Source organism: Malania oleifera, chromosome 8 (genome assembly GCF_029873635.1).
Source record: "Malania oleifera isolate guangnan ecotype guangnan chromosome 8, ASM2987363v1, whole genome shotgun sequence".
Lineage (NCBI taxonomy): Eukaryota > Viridiplantae > Streptophyta > Magnoliopsida > Santalales > Ximeniaceae > Malania > Malania oleifera.
In genome coordinates, this window is record NC_080424.1 from 203121 (window position 1) to 224870 (window position 21750).

At 33.1% G+C, this 21750-nt stretch overlaps 1 pseudogene; it reads left to right on the top strand.

The window, feature by feature from the left end:
- The window catches only part of LOC131162032 (mitogen-activated protein kinase 9-like), a 70217-nt pseudogene extending 48671 nt beyond the window's left edge, over positions 1-21546 (top strand).
- The last annotated feature ends 204 nt before the right edge of the window (positions 21547-21750 follow it).

The window sequence follows — 21750 nt, forward strand, 5'->3', positions numbered from 1 at the left end:
ATCCCACGGTGTTTCGATAGTTAGTTGGTAGGCTCAATTATCTCACTATTACACAACCTGACATCTCCTTTGCTGTTGAGTAAGTCAGTCAATTTATGCAGTCTCCTCGTCACCTTCATCTTGCAGCGATCTGCCGAGTTATTCGATATCTCCCAGGTTCCTCTCACCATGATTTGTTCTTCTCTATTGTTACTCCTTTTCGCCTTGTGGCTTTTAGTGATGCTGACTGGCCAGGATGTCCTGATACTCGCCGGTCTATCACGGGGTGGTGTATGTTTCTTGGTAATTCCCTTATCTCTTGGAAGAGTAAGAAACATGATCGTGTTTCCAAATCTTTGACCGAGTCAAGGTACCGTGCCATGTCGGCAGTTTGCTCGGAGATTGCGTGGCTCCATGGCTTACTTGCTGAAATAGGTTTTCCTCAGTCTATTTCCACTCCTCTTCATGCCGATAATACGAGTGCTATTTAGATTGCTACAATGCCGTCTATCACGAGCATACCAAACATATCGAGGTGGACTGCCATTCTTTTCGAGAAGCTGTTGATACTCAGGTTATCTCTCTTCCACATGTCTCAAGCGACCTTCAAATAGTGGACGTCTTCACCAAAGCTATGACACGACTACGCCATCGGTTTCTTGCTGGCAAATTGATGCTTCTTGATCGACCACCGTCAATTTGAGGGGGAATGATAGTAGGATAGACAACAAACTTACCATATATTGTTCTACATTTATTTAGGAAACAAATCAGTCAAACCTACCATAAATTGTTGTATAGTTATTTAGGAAACATATCTGTAAATATCTTTCTTGAATTAGGGGTCAATGCTTAATGTTAGGAGATGCTGTAATTAGGATGCTTAATGTTAGGAGATATTGTGATTAGGAGATATTGTAATTAAGGGATATATACCATTGCTGTAATTAGGCTATATTGTAATTAAGGGATATAGTGTAATTAGGGAAAATGACTTCTATATAAGAAAAGGACCATTCGATTGATGGTCATCGAGAAAATCTGACAGTAGCGATGCAGGAAACAGATTTTTGGGATTCATAGACTCCATCCCAACACTCACAAACTTGCAGCCACACCAATGTAAAACAAGAAGAACAATCAAAACTAATCGGGACAATCACCAACTATGTGAAGCACCGACACAACTACGGACGAGGTGAACGACTCATTGACTGATATAGAACTGCCACTGCCTCACAACTGAACATACCAAACACTATCACTGCTCAATGAAACTCACAAAGAAGCCTCCACAAACCCCAAGCAGAAATTAATGGAGTAGCACAAGTGCATTGTCGAAACGGTTGGAGTTTTGAGCAAAAAACATGCCCAACAGATTGATAATATTATCTAGAGAAAGAATCAGAACATGGCTGAGGAAAAAAAAAGGGTGGCCGAAAACTCACTAATGCGGCATTGCGGGAAATTGGCCGGCACGTGGAGCATGTGGGGCCTTTTTGGTGATGGGGTTTTTTTTGGTGATGGGGTTTTTGAGGTTAGGCTTTGGAGGCTTCTGTGTTTGATTATATGGTTGGTTTTGTGAAACAGTGAGGGGTGGAGGTGGATCTGAGAACGACAGTGATGGGAATGATTTTTCTGGTGACGATGAAGTATAAAAGGGTTTATATTGGATCACGCTCTAATACCATGTTGAGATTTTGATTAAAATGGATGACCTAACTTGAAGATATGTCTCTCCTTCCATTTATAATACAAATTAAATACATGCTAATGACAATAATATCCTTACTAACTCTCACTAATTAACATACTAACACACTTAATAATAATAATACTAAAAGACATAAATAACCTCTAACAAAACAATTTCAATTTTAGTGATTGACAAATGTTTCAAATTAATTTCATGAGTAAAAAAATAAGATTATTGTGATGACATCCGTGCATGCAGGTGTTACAGGGTTGAACCAATAATTCTCCTGAGTGGTGATGCAGGTCATCATCGTGGAACTACAACCAACACATAGTTTGGGAGAGGGAGGGGATAGGTGAGGGGGAGAGGAAGAAGGAAAAGGAAGAAAGAGATAGAAGGGGGTGGGGGTGAGGATTACAGGTTCAATTCAAACTCATAAAAAACCAAACTCTTACATGGATTTCACACACTTTATCACAGAAATTACACATATACCCTACAAAGAACATCTAAAATAAACAAATATTACAAACCAATTCCCAAATAACATAAGCCTAAATAATTATCAATAAATCTATTGAATGGAATCAAATTATTCTTCAATCCAATTCTCTTTAATCAGCAATAAGGGTCTAGTCCACTCATTGCCCTGCATCTTGTCCTACATTGAATCTCCTCCTTTTAGAAAAAAAAAAAAAAAAAAATTGGCCTCAAATTTTGAAATGTTAGAGGGTTAGAACTAAGAAGCAAACTTGGACTCTTAAAAAGCCAGTGCTTGAGTGATGCAAGAGATAATGTTCCTTTGGCAACACCATAAACTTGAATTAGGAATTGACATCAATGAACACATTGGGAAAGATAGGCTCAATAATAGTGTTGTTTGAAAGAATTTGGATGTCTTCAAACACATGCATTGCCTTGTTTGTAGTGCCTTCAAACATTGACATGATCAATAATGTGAGATTCTTTGTCTTGGTCGGTTTGTAGAGTGGGCTTCAAAATGATCATTTTTCATTATGGTGAAAAACGTGTTCTCATGTCTTTGAGTCACACCTAAATCGTCCAACCAAGGAGAATCAAGGAGAACCTAGGAGTAAATGGCTAATGTTCATGGGTATGAGATTTCACCAAATATTATCAAAATAGTCTCCTGTTTGGATAGGGACTTCGCATCTTTCACAAACATGTATAGTTATCAACCCAAGATATCTAATAAGGCTTTTGGAATGAAGTTGCATATGATGATACGAGTAACCTATTTATACGATTCTCGAGGGATCTTCCATCAAAGATGATTTTACAAACATTTTCTCCACACTTGAAAAAGGTGTGAAAAAGCTTGATATTCTACCTAGAGTATGGCAAAAAAATATTATTTTTTCCAAGAATTTGTTATCATGTCACTAAATATATATATACATACTGCCTATAAAAAGACAACTAAAAGACAAATGTTTTGCCACAAGGGTGTATGTGTCTCCCCCAAAAGATGCATGCGAGAGTATCATGTGGATATACGTTGCTGCAACATTGTTTGCAAGTCTATATATACTATTCTAAATTTTTTTCCCTTGGTGTGATTTCTATTTTAGGAAAAAAAAAAACAACCAATAATACTTATTCTATGTCAATTTGACTTTGTATTACTATTATGTAAGCATCATTTCAGTAGTTAGATACTTACCCATATTTGAGAGTACAAAATTTGGATCTTAAATTTGGATTTTTTTGAATGTTGAGTTGATACTTTGATATGAAACATCTCACTTTTTAATCTTGAAGGGTGGTAATATGGGATCTCGTATGAACTATTAATTAATGGACCAAAAATAAAATCTTTACTTGATACATTGAACTCTTTAATTTTTGAAAGTAATATTTTATTAAAATTATTTCTAAAAAAATTTATCATTAAAGTAATTCATTTATGTTGATGACAAAATTTAAAAAGTTATCTAGCAATGAGAAATTTCATCATTGAACAACTCAATAAGAAAACAATAATTTAACAGATTATTATTATTATTACTACTGCTATTACTTTTTTTTTTTTTGATAAAAAAAAAAAAGAGAAGATATCATTAGTAGAAAGAAAACTTACAATAGACAAACTAAGACTAGACAAAAACATAAAAAATGCCCAAGAAAAAATTATCTAGTCAATGTGTTCCTCTAATCTCTCTGCAGCTCTTGAAAGCTTGCCTCTTTAAAAAATTCTTACCCGACACACCTCAAAGAGGCCAACTAATTTATTTTTTCCCAAACCAACATTTAATTTAATTTTTTCCCAAAAAAATATTCGATTATTAAATTCCATCCATAAACCCCATTGTATTGAGAATAAGCCACACTTCAATAAAGTTGCCTTGTACTTTCTTTTGCCAAAAGTTGCGAAGGATATTTCTAAAAGGTCTTCCATCGAGGTAGGACGAACCCAACTTTCTCCCAAAACGCCAAAAAGCATATTCTAAATACTCCAAGCAAATTCACATTGCAAAAGAAGGTGAGTAGTTGTCTCAGAGTTCTTGTAAGAAAGCACGCATACACCAGGAGAGAGAGCCTTCATAGGTCTTCTAATTTGCAACAAGTTATTGGTATTTAGATTATTAAATACAACCAACCAAGAGAAAGCCTTTATTTTAGGGGGAACCTTAGCCTTCCAAATAGTGGAGTGTAACGAGAAAACTTCTATTACTACTACTATTACTGCTACTACTATTATTCATGTTTATGAGAGCACAACTAATGAAAGATATATATATATAAAACCTCCTTACGAACGAGAAGGCTAAAGATAATATTGTCCACTTGTGTGGGTGGAGTAAAATATTTAATTATACAATTTATATATATATATATATATTCAATATTTAATGAATTCTCTTATATTAAAATTTTTACATGGGGACGTATATATATTATGCCAAATGCTTTTGTCAAAAATATACTTTTGAACAACATGCTTTGACTTTTTCAAAATATTCTACACAAGCTTAAGACATAATAATCTATCGTGTCTATGTATATCTTTAAAACATTGTGTTCACATAACTATATTAATAGTCTATATTATTTTTTATATATTGCTACATATAATAATTAAATAATAAAATATAAAAACAAGAATTAAAATAAAAACAACAATAATTGAATAGATTATTATTATTATTATTACTATTACTACTACTATTTATGTTTATGAGAGAACAATTGATGAAAGGAAAAAAAAAAAATTTGTACAAAAACAATGGCGATATTCAAAATTGTAACAATTGTTGTGGAATTGAGATTATGAGCCATATGATGAAATTATGAAAAAGGGTAATTGAACATAGAATAAGCTTAGAAATGAAGATTTCAGAAAATGAATGGTTTTGCCTAAGAGAACAATAACAAAAGCTATTTATCTTTTAAGAAGTTTAATGGAAAAGTATAGGGAAAAGAAGAGGGATTTGCATATGGTTTTTATTGACTTAGAGAAAGCTTATGATAGAGTACCGAGGGAAGTTCTTTGGTGGGTCTTAGAAAAGAAGGGAGTTTGCAGTAAATATACGAAGGTCATTAAGGATATGTATGATAGAGTAGTGACTAGCGTAAGGATTGTAGGAGGAGAATCTAGAGATTTTCGAATCATAATAGGTGTACATCAAGATTCTACTTTGAGTTCTTATCTTTTTTACTTTAGTAATTGTTGAATTAACTAGGAATATCCAGAATGAGATCCCTTGGTGTCTGTTATTTACAGATGATATCGTGTTGATTGATGATAGTAGGAGCAGAGTGGAATCTAAGCTAGAACTTTGGAGAGTCATATTAGAATCTAAAGGGTTTAGGATAAGTAGGAAAAAGATAGAATATTTGAAATGTAATTTCAGTAATGTAAGGAGTAACAACAGTGAGAAGATTAATCAAGAGATTAATAGGACTGATAGATTTAGATATCGTGGATCTATTATGTAAGATGAAGGGGAAATTGAAGAAGATGTAGTACATGGAATTAAAACAGGTTGGGTAAAATGGAGGAGTGCGTCAGGTGTGTTGTGTGATTGTAGAATACCCTTAAAGTTAAAATGAAAGTTTTATAAGATCGTTATAAGGCCAGCTACACTTTATGGTTTAGAATGTTGGGCAACATGGTTTTAAATCGCGGTAGCAGGTAGCGTAACATAACGGTAATGGGTGTAACGGGAAGCAGGAGTAGCGGTTACATAATGGGAAGCGGGTGTAACAGCCGTGCATTTTTTTGAAGCACGCACAACCTTGTGCATGTTAGCATACTTGCATGTTTTAAGCTTTTAGCCCTTCTTAGAAAGAGTTTTAGTGTATTTTGGATCATTTAGTTTGTGTAACTAAGTTATTTGGTAAGGGCAACAAATTTACATTTGTTTTAAACCACCATTGATAGAATAATTACGTGTGCGCGTATTTATACTTCTCATTGTTCTTATCTGTGATAAATTCTTATGTGTGCTAAATTAATTAATAAAACAAAATATATTATACACTCCATTAATCTATTAGACACATAAGACATACGAATAATACAAATATAAAATAGCTAGAAAAGAAAGAAGGTTGAAGTTGAAAAATATAGAACATAAATATCACATTACTAATATTATCAAAATAAAATATTTTCCTAACAAGTTAGTATTTTCAAATTGTTAATTAATGCATCTATTGTGAGTATTTAAAGAAATATTAAATTTTGTATCATTGTCATCATTATAATCTTTCCCCCCTCTTGCCACTAGGTGTATTGAGAATGATTAATGAAAAAGAGGGAAAAAGTGAGAACAAAAAGTAAAAAATAAAATAATTTTTTGGTGTAACAGTCCTGTAGCGGTTACATAACGGCTCTAGCGGCCTTTACGTAATGGTTGCGGTCCGTAATGGCCGCTACAGCCATGGTTTTTCTTCCCACTGGTTTCGCGGTGTGTAACGGTATCAGTAACCCAAAAAACTATTACGTAATGGGGTTACGTAATGGTCGCGGCCTTTATTTAAAACCATGTTGGGCAACTAAGAAACAACATTTATAAAAAATAAAAGTTGCTGATATGCGAATGTTAAGGTGGATGAGTGATTTAACATTAAAAGATAAAGTAAGAAATCAGCATAAAGGGAATAATTTAGGCATAGTACCAATTGAAAATAACATAAGGGAGGGGTGACCGAGATGGTTTGGGCATTTGAAATGTAAGCCTAGTAGAGCACCTGTGAGGTGGAGCGAATTGGTTATTGTTTCTAGCATGAAAAGGGGTTGGGGTAGGCCTAAAATAACTTGGAATGAGGTAGTGAGGAAGGATTTAACAACCCTTAATCTAGTTGACGTAAACACTTTTGATTGGGTGAATTGGCAGAAAAGGATTCATGTAGCCGACCCCACCTAATGAGACTTAAGGCTTGTTGTTGTTGTTGTACTAATGAGAAGGCTAATGAGAAGTTTGTCGACCTGTATGGGTTGAGTAAAACTATTTAATTATTCAGTTTATATATATTTAATATTTAATGAATTCTCATACATTAAAATTTTTACATGGGGCATTTATGTATATTATAAAATCTCTATTAGAAGGAGAAATGTGCCAAATGTTTGTCAAAAAAAAAAAACTTTTGAACATGCTGCGACTTTCAAAATATTCTACACATGCTTAAGACATAATAATATATTGTGCCTACTTTTATTGTTAAAACATTATATCCACATAACTATATGTATGGCCTATCATATTTTATTTATATTTCTACATATAATTAAATATTAACTTACAAAAAAATATTAAAAATATCTTCTATATTTATGTAAACACACATTTGTTTTTTTAAGTTTATATATATATATATATATATATATATAATTTTAGTATTATACATTATAAATGTGGCCAGATGTCGTGCCTTGGTGCGATGGCAAGTGCCTCTGCCTCGGTACGGATTGTCTCGGGTTCGAGACTTGAGAGCGGCCCCTCCAAAAATGGGGGTAAGGCTTGCTGACATCCACCTCTCCCAAACCCCACTCAAAGTGGGAGCCTTGTGCACTGGGCATGACCTTTTTGTTTTCTTTTTTTTTTTTACATTATAAATGTGGCCAAACTATTTATTGTGAGAAATATATTTAGATGTTTACAGAATTTATCCTAAACTTTCTTTCTGAAAATGAAAGCTGTGTGGTTTTTAATCTATGATATTTTAATTTCATCACCAATTATGTAGTTTATTCACATTATGCATGATGTCTAACTAATATGTTAATCATTAGTGTATTTTTATTGTGTCATGTCTTGTATTTTATGATTTATTTTGTATCTCTATCTATGTTTTATCTTAGGTTTATGTTCATATTTTATATCATTTACTTCATTTATAAATTAATTAATACATTATAATATCCATTTGTCTAAAAAAATATATGAACTATATTAGGAATTATGTGAATATATAAAACTCAAAATTAATCACATAACATATTTACTAGCATGTATTTGTATGTGTGTATATATAAACATGCAACGACTATATATCAAAAAAATTCGACACAATTTTCCCACAGTTCTCAATTACTCATGTTAATGCACAAATCTGACTCGCAATTTTCAAGTTCTATCTTCAAGTCGCCTTTAATGTTGAGTATCATGTAGAAATGAAACAAATTCACTTACCTTGCATTTGGGAGCATGAATTTCGGACCTTGGATTTGGTTTGGGTGGATTTGGACAAAACTCTACAATTTTTATTTGCATTTTATCCAAATCCACACAAACCCAGATCCAAGGCCTCTCCCAAATACAGGGTTAGAAAACTCACAAATTGCAGCAATGAAATCTTGTTCTTGATTGTGGCAGTGACAATTTGTAGCTTTTCATGTCAAATTATTGTGCTTGCTTGCAAAATATCATGTTCACAATCAAAATATCACAATGCAGAATGAAATATCATGGAAAAGGCCAAAATCTTGCTGCAGGAAGCAATTTCTTGTGAAACTGGAAAATGCAGGAGAGTATGGTTTAGTCTCGCACATTGCTGGTGCATGTACTGCTGTCTGTGACCTTCTGGCAATGAAACTTTTGGTGAGTGTAGATCTAGGGTTGGTCATTGTAGTGGTGCAATGAGAAAGCAGAAGACAAAGTCATGGGTTTAAGAGGGACAACAACTGGAGATTATTTTGCTGGGGCATGGGGCCACACAGGTGGTTGGAAGGCAATGAATTTTGAGGGAGTGGCTGATTGGAGATTTCTGTCTCTGATGGTAGTGGTGATGTTGGGAATTCGTACTTGGAAGGTAGTGTACTAAATTTGGGTGCATGATTGTAATTTGGATGGAAGATGCAGGTAGGTTTATTTATTTATTTATTTTTATTTTTTATCTGGGACTGGAAGCAGAATGTTTGAGGATAAGATGAGAGATCAATGAGGAAAGTGATGAATGGAGAGAATGAAAGAAGAAGATAGAAGAGAGGCTGTGGTACTTGAGGATAGACATTGATTGCAGAATGGGAAATAGAAACACAACAGGGAAGATAAATAGATCGGAGGGAAATGGAAGAAGGAAAAGGGAAAATGAAAGAGAGGCTGCAACAGATTAGACAAAAATTAGAAGACAGCAGAGTGTGAGAGACAGAAGAGAGAAGCACAGAAGGAGAAAGAAGAAGAGAGGAGGAAGAAGAAAAGGAAAGAATAGGGAGAGGTGAAAATGGAAGAATGGCGTGATCATGGTTTGGCTCCGATACCGAATGATGCAGGACAGCATCATGGAACTACAGCTGACACATAATTTGGGAGAAGATAAGAGTAGAGGAGAGGGAAGGAAGAAGGAATATGGAAGGAGAGGAGATATCTGCACCCCCCGGGGGGTGGAGGGGATACACTTCAATTCAAATTCATCAAAAACCTAATTCTTACATGGCTTTCACACACTATTTTGTAAGAAAGCTCATACTACAAGAAATTACACATATACTCCTAACAATACATGAATCTAGAAAAGAACCACTAAAATACAAATGTTACAACCCCCAAATAGCATAAGCCTAAATGGCTAATTTATTATCCTAAGTCTATTGAGCTGAAATCCAATAATTCTTCAATTCAAATTTCTTTAATTAATCCCCAATGAGGGTGAATCCGTTGCCGTGCCTCTTGTCCTACATTAGGGGTTGAGTCTTGGTAAGGGGTTGAGTCTTTAATGGGTTAATGGTTGTGGCATTTTCCCTTTGGCACAAAGATATTAGAAGTAAGTTTGGCATGCAGGATAATGGGTGGTATGCTAATTTGGGGTTCTCAAGGCATTATCTCTGGATGTATGTTCTTGTTTTGAAAATTCAAAATCTGCTTTCACCTGTTCCTTCATTACTCCTTTTCATGGAGGGTGTGGAGTAGGTTTTTTTGGCAAATTTGGAGAGCTGGGTGTGTCCAGAGTTGGAGGATTGGTTGGCTATTTGATTTTTAGGTTTTGAAAGGGTAAGAATGGTTTGTTCTTGCGGAGGTGTATGATTTTTGCAGTTTACTAGATGTTTTGATTGGAGCAGAATGGTCATATTTTTATGGGAAAAGGGATGTCTTTGATCATGCTTGGGAATAGGATTTTGTGTCTGGCCCTTTGTAGGCCACTTGAATGTAGCAAAAAGTGGGTGAGGGTGGGCTAGGTCGTTGCCCTGAAGCAATGCGCCATATTGGCGTCTGGTACGATGTCAAATATGCAAGGGTTTCCGCCTCATTTTGGACGTGGATGGGTAAAGAAGTTAGTTTAGGAGACTAGGATTAGATTAACAACTTGGAATATAAAGACAATTATGGGTAAAAACATGGAAATTGTGGACACAATAATTAGAAGAAAAATTATTATAATCTGCCTTCAAGAAACTTAGTGGGTAAGGGAGAAAGCTGGTGAAATTGAAAGATCATAATTTAAACTCTGGTACATTGGAAAAGAAAAGCAATAAAATGGGGCAGAAGTTATTGTAGACCAAAGCTTAAAAGATGGTGTTGTAGATGTCAAATGAGTAGTGGATAGAATTATAAAAATCATGAAGGCCTCAACCCAAAGATAATAAATGTCATTAGTGTTTATGCTCCTCAAGTAGGCTTAACAGAAAGCCTTAGGAAACAATTTTTGAGAAGATATGGATAGCATTATAGAAGCTTATAAGGGACTGAGAAAATATTCATAGGATCAGATCTAAATGGACATGTTGAAAGGAATGATAAAGGTTATGAGAGGATACATGGAGGATATGGATATGGAGACAAAAATGAGCGTGGAGAGATGGTCTTAGAATTTGCCATGTTATATGATTTTGTTAGAATGAATATTTGCTTTAAGAAGATAGAAGAACACTTAATAACCTTCAAAAGTAGACAAAATTAAAAGTCAAATAGATTTTTTATTAACTAAAAGGGTTGATCTTTTGTTGTGTAAGGATTGTAAAGTTATCTCAGGTGAACGATTAACTGCACAACATAAAGTTCTAGTGTTAGATATATGCATTAAAAAAATGGAAGAGAAAGAATAAAATAAATCAATGTAAGAGAACTAAGTGGGCATTAAAAAATGGAAGAGAGAATAAAATAAATCAATGTAAGAGAACTAAGTGGTGGAACCTAAAGGGAGAAAATATAATAAAATTCAAAGACAAAATGATCAAAGATGCCGATTGGACTATAGAGGATGGTGTAGACACAAACACTCTTTGGAGTAGGTAGCTAGTTCTATTAAAAAGATAGCAAAAGAGATTTTAGGTGAATCAAAAGGAAGATTCTTGAATAGTAAAGAAAGTTGGTGGTGGGATCAAGATGTCCAAAAAACTGTAAAGGAAAAAAGAATTTGGTATAAAACATGGCAAAAATGTAGAAATAGGAAAAATTTTGAAAAATATAAAAAGGCGAGAGAAGATGCAAAAAAAGTTGTTAGTGAAGCTAAACATAGATCGTTTAATAATTTGTATACTAGATTAGATACAAAAATGGGGAAAGAGACATATTTAAACTTGCTAGACCTAGGGAAAGAAAGAGTAAGGACTTAGATAATGTGGAATGTATAAAAAGTGAGGATGATGTTGTCTTGGTTGAGGAAGAAGACAAAAGAAAGATGGCGAAGTTACTTAGTAAGTTGTTTAATGAAAACCATGTAGAGGGCTTAAACTTAGAGTTGACAAATGAGGAAAAAAAACTAAAAATATGAGATTTGTTCGCAATATTAGAGTTAACGAAGTTTAGTTTGCACTAAAAAGATGAAAAATGTAAAAACTATATGACAAAAGTCGAAAAATTATATGACCGGATAGCATCCCAATTGAAGTTTGGAAATGCCTAGGTGATAACGAGATTACATAGTTGACTAATTTATTTAACACAATTATAAAAATTAAGAAAATGCTAGATGAATGGAGGAAAAACACTTTAATACTTGTATACAAAAATAAAGAAGATATTCAAAATTGTAATAACTATCGTGGAATTAAACTTATGAGTCATATAATTGAACTGTCGGAAGAGAGTAGTTGAACAAAGATTAAGGTTAGAAATGAAGATCTCAAAAAATTAATTTGGTTTTATGTTTGGGAGATCTACTACAGAAGCTACATATCTTTTAAGAAGATTAATGGAAAATTTTACAGAAAAGAAAAGGGACTTGCATATGGTATTTATTGACTTAGAGAAAGTGTGTGATAGGGTATCTAGGGAAGTTCTATGGTGAGTTTTAGAAAGAAAAGGTGTGTGTAGTTGGTATATTGATGTCATTAAGGATTTGTATGATGGAGTAAAGAGTAGTGTTAGGATTATAGGTGGAGAGACTAGAGAATTTCCTATCACAATATGTATACATCAAGGATTTGCTTTGAGCCCTTATCTTTTTGTTTTAGTGATGCATGAACTGATTAGGCATATCTAAAATGAGGATCCATGATATATATTGTTTGCTGATGATATTGTTTTGATTGATGAAAATAAGGGTGGAGTAGAATCTAAGTTAGAATTATAAAGAGAAGCTTTAGAATCTAAAGGTTTTAGCATAAGTAGAAATAATGTAGAATATATGAAATGTAATTTCAATAATAGTAGGAGGAATATTGGAGATAAATCTAAACTTGATGATGATGATGAAATCAATAGCACTAGTAAATTTCGATACCTTAGATCTATTGTGCAATCTAAAGGAGAAATTGAAGAAAATGTAATACATAGAGTTGAAGCAGGTTGGGTTAAATGAAGAAGTGCTTCTAGTGTGCTTTGTGATCGTAGAATACCCTTAAAAATTGAAAGGGATTTTTTATAGGATAGCTGTAAGACCAGTTATGTTATATGGATCATAATGTTGGGCGATTAAGAAACAACATATCCGAAAAGTAAAAGTTGTTGAGACGAGAATGCTTAAATGGATGAGTGATATAATGTTAAAAAATAAATTAAGAAATGAACATACTCGTGGTAAGTTACAAGTAACTCTTGTAGAAGATAAGATAAGGGAAAGATGACTCAGATAGTTTGGGCACTTGCAAGTTGCAACATAGGCCACATAGTGCACCAATGAGGAAGAGTGAAATACTGCGATGGGCAGTAGAAGGGGGTAAGGGTAGACCTAAGATAACTTGGAATGAGGTAGTAAGGATTTAATAGGCCTGAATTTTTCAAAATAAATTGTCCATGATCGTATAAATTGGTGGAAAAGGATTCATAGCCAACCCCACCTAGTGAGACTTGAGGCTTCGTTTGTTGTTGTTGTTATCTTTTAAGGAGGAACGTTAGCCTTTGGATTGTTGGAAGTTTTGGTTTGTGACGTCATAGCTTTGGATGTGATTTTTATATGCATGCATATCTGTATATAATTATTGTCATGAGAATTCTAAGTAATCTATTTATCTAGAGTTACCATCACAAGCCAGCCAAGTTGCACACATTTCAACCTCATTTCTACATACTAGTACCATCTCAAACAAGTGCCAATTCCTAGATTGGCCAACCACCGGGTCCGCGGAAATAACGAACAAGCGCAATTTCCTACTGGGCCAACCACTGGAGAAGCGAAAGTACCCTCCAAAGGTTTCGGCCTGAGGGCCTTTCACCCAAGGGAGTCACAGTCCCTACTTGGTCAAATTTTATAATATGATAAGCACAACCATCACACAGTAATACAACACGTCTAACTATTTCACATAATAGGAATTCATTGGATGCACTTGTCTTGTGCAACCATTTTCCTTACAGACCAATAGCCATAGCAAATAAATTTCCTATCTACTTAAAAAAAACACTAAGCAACTACAAAAACCAAGGAGACTTGTGATTCTAAACAAATAAACAATTGTACAAATAAGTGGTAATTGGATATTAATTTTATTAGGGTGTCATATGATTATTTTTACATATATTTTAAAGTAAAAATATTAACATTTTCATTAATAATTATTTTAATTATTTTTAATTAACATTTAAATATTTTCTATTAAATAAAAAAATATAGGATTGTTATTTTTAATTAAAAATAATCTTGTTATTAATGTATATATATGACATATAACTATCATATTAATTTGAGATAAAAATTATATTATTAATTAAATTAAAAAATTTAATATATTTAATGTTAATTTAAATTAATAGGTGGTTCTTCGTTCTAGAATTGAATTATATTTCATTAATAATTAATATGTTATAACACATAGTAAAATTGTTTTTTTAATATATTTTAGATAAATATTAATATTTTTTGATTAAAAATTAAATGATAATTATATTAATTTTTTCTAATTAAAATTTAAATGTTTTATATTAATTAAAATAATATAATATTATTTTTAATTAACAATTTTCTTATTAGTAATGTGTATTTAGAAGATGTGATTATCACATAAATTTATGTTAAAAATAATGTTAATAATTAAATAAAATATTTAATTTATTCAATGTTAATTTTATAGATGGTTCTTTTTATTCATTCCAAAACTTAATTATATTTCATTCATAACTAATATGTTATAATACATAACAAAATAATATGTGATTTTTTTCTAATATATTTTAAATTAAAAATATAATATTTTTAATTACTAATTATGTTAACTGTTTTTTAATTAACATTTAAATATTTTTATTGAGTAAAAATAATATAATATTTTTAAAAAGATTTACAATAATCTTGTTCTTATTTGTATATTTATAGCTTATGATTATTATATTAGTTTGTGTTTCATAATATTATTAATTAAATTAGTTTTTTAATTTTTAAAATCTTAATTTAAGTTAATAAAAGGTTTTTCTTCTTTATTCTAGAATTTAGTTGTGTCATTAATAATTAGTATGTTAGAATATATAGTAAAATAATACATGATTATCTTCTATTAGATTTTTAAACAACAAAATAGCCACTAAATTTTTTTATATTTACAAAACTGACCTTATCTAGTGTAAAGACTATAGATGGAGAAACTAGAGAATTGCCAATTACCATAGGTGTACGTCAAGGATCTGCTTTGAGTCCTTATCTTTTTGCTTTAGTGATGAACCAATTGACTAAGAGTATTCAAAAGGAGGTTTCATGGTGTATGTTGTTTGCAGATGATATTGTATTAATTGACGAAACTAGGGATGGAGTAGAGACTGAGTTAGAATTATGGAGAGAAGCTTTGGAATCTAGAGGCTTTAAGATAAGTAGAAATAAAACAGAATATATGAAATGTAATTTTAGTAATGATAGGAGGAATATTGGAGACAAAGTTAAACTTGATGATGAAGAAATAAATAGCACTTGTAGATTTCAATACCTTGGATCTATTATGCAAGCTGAAGGAGAAATTGAAGATGATGTAATGCATAGAGTTAAAGTAGGTTGGGTAAAATGGAGAAGTTCTTCAAGTGTTCTGTGTGATCGTAGAATATCCTTAAAATTGAAAGGGAAGTTTTATAGGACAGCTATAAGACCAACTATGCTATATGGATCAGAATGTTGGGCGACGAAGAAACATAATATCCAAAAAGTAAAAGTTGCCGAGATGAGGATGCTTAGATGGATGAGTGGTATAACATTGAATGATAAATTAAGGAATGAACATATTCGTGGTAAGTTAGGTGTAGCTCCTATAGAAGATAAGATAAGGGAAGGACGACTCAGATGGTATGGACACTTGCAACGTAGGCCTTATAGTGCACCTGTGAGGAAGAGTGACTTAGTTACTGTGGGGGGCAGTAGAAGGGGTAGGGGTAGACCTAAAATAACTTGGGAGGAGATAGTGAGTAAGGATTTAATATCTTTGAATCTATCAAAAGAAATGGTCCATGATTGCATAAATTGACGGAAAAGGATTCATATAGCCGACCCCACTTAGTGGGACTAAGGCTTGGTTTTGTTGTTGTTGTTTTGTTGTTTACAAAACTGACCTTATCTTTGGACAATATCTTTTATAAGTGCTCAAAAAGCTATCTTTCATTATTTCTCACAATTCACTTAAAATGTTCTAAAAAAAAAGTAGTTCTAGAAAAGTATTTTTAGCAATAAGTACTTGTTATAGACTAACACCACCTTTTTTTTTTTTAAGTATTTATTTTAAGTGATAAGTGCTATAAGGACTTTTTTTAAGTGCTCCCAAATGGAGGCTAAGTCAACTCACAATTATAATTTTCTAGATCCCAGATTTTGCATCAGAAGATAGATGTTCTTTTGGTCTTTCCTCTTTCTATATAAGCCAAATTCCCTTCTAATTTATTTATTAGCCATTTATTTGTCTTATCATTTTTTTTTATTTGTTAAGGAATAGCTAAATTAGCAACTTAAATAAATAAAATATTCTCCAAATACCGAAACTTAAATCAAGCCTAACTGAGTCTGTCATAAGCTAAAATGAGCCAAGTCCATATGTGTTTAGGCTCGGCTCGTTTATCAAACAAGCTTGGTTGGGCTTGGGATATATTCCTTTAAATAATAAAGAGCTTGAATGAGCTCTTACCAAGCCAAGCTCTCAAACCGCTCATGAGCAATTTGGTTCGTTTTTCGCCTTATTTTTGCCCGAACTCTTGTATCATTTATATTTTTAATGTGCATACATAATTTCATTCCAATAAGCTCCTCTTACCACCAATAATTTTGCTAAATTTTTTATGTGTATAAACTAAAGAGTACACACTAGTCTCCCACTTAAATAATGCACAATATACTTGGCATAAATTCATTCAACACAGAGAAATGCAAAAAACCATGCAATTTACGAAACCAATTTAAATGTACAGTGACTTAAAGGGCATGGTTATCATATGTATGGATAAGATTCTTTTTATTCATTGGGTGAGATTTCCTTTATGCCTCCATCCCCAGTGGATGGTTTAGAGTGTCTCAATCCTTGAGGATGATGGAATAGGCAAGGAAACAGAGAAGATTGAGCAAGAAGATGCTGGCATTTTGCCCACTGTTGGGTTTGTTATTATCTGACCTAGTGGATAAGGAAATTCATTGAATGGTGGTTAAGGTAAGGCTATGAAGGGACAATAGGAATTAGCGAATTTGCAGTGCTCTTTTAATTATGATGGAAATGGATTGAAAAGGTTTTTCTTAGGTAGCATTTGTTAGGCCTTTTTTGGATCGTAGGATTTTTTTCCTGTATTGAATTTATTCCCTTCACTCCATACATATATACATATATAGAAAAAAATTGCCTGTTTGCCAGTCTATTAGTCGTTTTGATCTCAATGCTACCTAGAAGGTGGAAAGTTTTGGTTTGTGGAACCGGGATTGGATCATGGTACAACATATGCTCTAAAATGTGGAACGTTAGGGTATACACAAATAAATATGTTGGTGAAAAAAGCGTAACGACACTTGAATATTTTGGAGGATGTTTAGGTCTTTCTAAATAAAAAGAGATTTTCTATTGAGAAATAGATTAATAATGCTAGAAATAGAATTAAAATGTGATGATTCCCGACTTCTAACTAATAAAGAGTTATCTTATGTGAAAAATTTGGAATTAAAACTTTGGACCATTCTATTTAGCATCCTGGAACGAAATGTTCCATGATTTCAAAAGTTCGTACCAGTATGTGGTTTGCTTAGGTTTTATTGTTCTCTGGTAATTATGGTTGGTCCACAATCCAAACTTTGCTTTGGGCAAGTGCACATCAGCATGGTATTTTATGAGTCATATTTTTATTATTTTCCTTCTTGTCAAAGGCATGTTTTATGTGATCTCTTACATCTGATGCATTAATTGGCCATGATCCTACTGCAATTTTGTTAGTGGTTTTATTAAATTTTATCATTTGCAGTACACACCTGCTGTTGATATCTGGAGCATAGGATGTATATTTGCAGAGATGCTAACTGGAAAACCATTGTTTCCTGGAAGAAATGTGGTGCATCAATTGGATCTCATTACCGATTTGCTTGGCACTCCTACAGATGAATCCATTGCTAGAGTTTGTTCCTTATTCCATTCAATCTCTACTGCTGCAAGAGATAGTTGTGATTTTTAGCATTTCTCTTTCAGCTTCAAACAAACTTGGTTTTGCTCTTCTTCTTCTTTTTTTCATCTTTTGGAATCTTTCCAATACCTGCAGATTCGTAATGAAAAGGCTAGAAGGTATTTAAATAGCATGAGGAGAAAATCATCAGTGCCTTTCTCGCAAAAATTTCCTGATGCAGATCCATTGGCTCTTTGTTTGCTTGAGCGTCTGCTTGCCTTTGATCCCAAAGATCGTCCATCTGCTGAAGAGGTAAAATGTAGATTACTGAAAATTTATCAGTGCTTCATTGCTTCTAACCAAAATCATTGAAAAAATAAAAATAAAAAGAAAACCGCTTGTTACACTTCTTTATGTGTGGTTTAAGTGTCTTTATCTCAATTTCATTTTTTTCTGTTTCCTAATATTAGCAATTCATTTTCTTTATAGGCATTAGCTGATCCTTATTTTCACGGTTTTGCAAATGTGAACTATGAACCATTCATGCAACCCATTTCAAAGCTTGAGTTTGAGTTTGAAAGGAAGAAATTGATGAAAGATGATGTCAGAGAGTTAATTTATAGAGAGGTATGATTGCAGCAAGATGCTATTTTGTTCTGCTTCAGCTGTGTTGTCAATTTGTCATTTTACATCCTTTAATTCTGTTGCATTTTCTTTTGAATGTAAACAGATTTTGGAGTATCATCCACAGATGCTGCGGGAGTACCTTCAAGGCACAGACCATACAAGCTTCATGTATCCAAGGTGTGGCATTATAAAGTACTTTGATTTGAAATGCATTATTATAACTTTATCTGACACTTGGTTCTGGATCATTCCTTTTATATCATTTTTTTTTTAGCAAAACTAAAAAATAAAAAATAGTTTGTTCCCCCCTCCCCTCCTTACCCCCCTTTTGATAAGAACAGAACACTTTTCAGAAGGAAAAAAAAACATGTACAGAGCAGGGGACTGGAAGTCCTGTATAGAAGAAAATTAGTACAAAAGAACACATCAACCATCAGAAATAACATCTATATAATGAAGATTGCAAGTGACTCTGAATATGAAACAATGCCAGTCCTGGAGAAGCACCAGCCCGCTGACTCCCAGAGAGGCATGGAAGACCACCCTCTCCAAAGCAAACACCCCAAGATAGAATAGATATTGTATAGGGATGTAATAATTACCAAAAAAGTCGCCATGTAAATGTTTGTGTTATTCCATCTAACATGGAATTAGACCTCGCAAAGCATATCGGATTGGATAATTGGTGGCAGATTATTGTATACAAAAGTTATAATCCATATTCAATTCATTTAAATGATGGCAGATGGCTGACAATCCACCATGTTTATACCACAAAATACTCTACAAATTTAAAGATGAATTTTCTTGTACAAGTAGTGGGCATGCACTTTTTGTGCTCCACATCGCCCTAATTCCCTATTTTTAGCTTAAAGGATAACTTAATTTTGATCTTTACTATATTACTCTTGCTGGCTCTTTGTTTATTAAAAAAGAGGGCATTTGGAGATTTTAAAAAACCAAACTGATTAGGAGTTCTTTGTCTTGATAGTATAGAATTTTGAGTCAATAATTTAATTCATATCATAATAACTAAGATTGCATTTAAATTATAATTTGCAAACTATTACATTATTATTCCCCAATACTAAAAGCGAAGACATTTTGAGTAATTTCATGATTTCATTACTGATATTGGTTTAAGCATCAGTTTGCCATCTGGAACAAAACAATGGAAATAGTGAAAGAACTCCATTCTGAGGGCAATATTCCTCTTTGCCCAGGCTAAATGTTGGGAACAAATAAAGGGAAGTAGTAATAAATCCCTGAAAAAACTGAAAATAAATAAACCAATTATGCTTAAATAAATAAAAATGATTCTCATTTCTTCTTCTTTCTTCAGACATCAAAGTGCTGACCATTGATTCATGTAGCTTAATTTCATTGTTGCAAACCATACTTTTAATGGAAAGCTGTTTCTTCCTTGCTACAACTGTCTGTTCTGTGATGATATTGGTAGACTAACTAAATGCTCTCTCATTTTAATTCAATTTGCATCCAAAGCCTTTTCTGTCTAAATTTTTGTTCTGTGGCTCAATATTGTGACCATTAATCCATTGAGTTCTTTATTTTTTAGTGGAGTTGATCGATTTAAGCGTCAGTTTGCGCATCTTGAAGAACATTGTGGAAAGAGTGAAAGAACTCCACTCCAAAGGCAGCATGCCTCTTTGCCCAGGTGAAATGTTCGAAGAAACAATATGAATGTGCTCTTCTATGGGTGTGCTGTAGTTTGTCTGATTCAATCATGTTTCTTATATTAATCTCTGTGCTGTCTTTTCTACAGGGAACGGGTTTGTGCGCCCAAAGACCAGGCTACTGACCAAAATAATGATTTGGGAAAGCATGATGTCACTGCTGTTGCTCATAAAACCTGTCAGGGGCCCTTAGTTTCACTTGGGAACGAGGTATTGGAAACAGCCAATGGATATTTATCAGCTGCGCAGAAAGGTCTTAGCAGAACAAAGTGATAGTGCCGCTTCCTTGTTGAAGAGTGCTAGCATTTGTGGTTCTCAGTGTGCATATCAAATTAAAAATTGTGAGGTAAGCATCTTCAAATGCCATATGTAACTAATTTATGTACAAGCTTATGCCAAAATGGGAGCAAGCATTTGTGATGGGACAATTGGCACCAGATTTTTTAAACAGTTCTCACTCATGTATGTCCAAGAAAGTTCTTCCACTTTTGAACTGCTTGAGTTAGATAATAGTTTGTGGAATGTTGCTTTTAGCGCACTTTGTTTCTTGCATTCCATTACTATCACGATACAAGCATAAAAAATGGTTATAAATTATAAAATATGCTAGTTCATAAAGTATGCTCTGATGTGATTTGCATTTATATTTTCCCCAGGAAGAAACAGTTCCAGAGCAAAATAAAGAGGTATTGGATGGTTTATCACAGAAGATATCTGCACTATAAACCTGGAAATGCTCTTTTGTTTCAGAAAACTTGTAAGCAGGAGGATGGCTTTATTTTTCGTCAGGCCCATGACTTCCCCTGGTTTTTCCCAGTGGTTACCAGTCTCTTTGGATAAATGCTAATATGGAATGTTTTCTCATGCTCTAAATTAGCTTCTAGTCATCATTGGTGAATTGGTTTGGATTTGTATAAAGTAAAATTTATCAGTGGGGAAGATGGGGATATCTGAAGAGGACCCAGAGAGAGAAAACCACCAATTTTACTAGAGTGACCTAGTTTCTTACTAATCATCTTAGTAAAGGTGTTACAATGATTTCTTGAAGGTCTATGTACAGAAACATGAGGATATTGAAGTTTTATTGCTTTTCTTTTTAATTAAACATTATGAATTTAAGGGGAATAGATTGAGGATCAAGAAAGTTTAATATCGCTTTTTAAGATGTTCAACTAGTTCCGTTTATGAAATCATGAAATGAAGATGACTGCCAAATGATATCATATTGTATAAACTAACATTGTTGGGTCCTTATGATTTTTGATTTGTGCGCCACAAGGCAATGCTTCTTCAGTTTACTTTTCAAATGTCTTTTGACATGTTCATGTTCCAACATTTCATTTCCCATATCTCCATTTCATTCATGTGT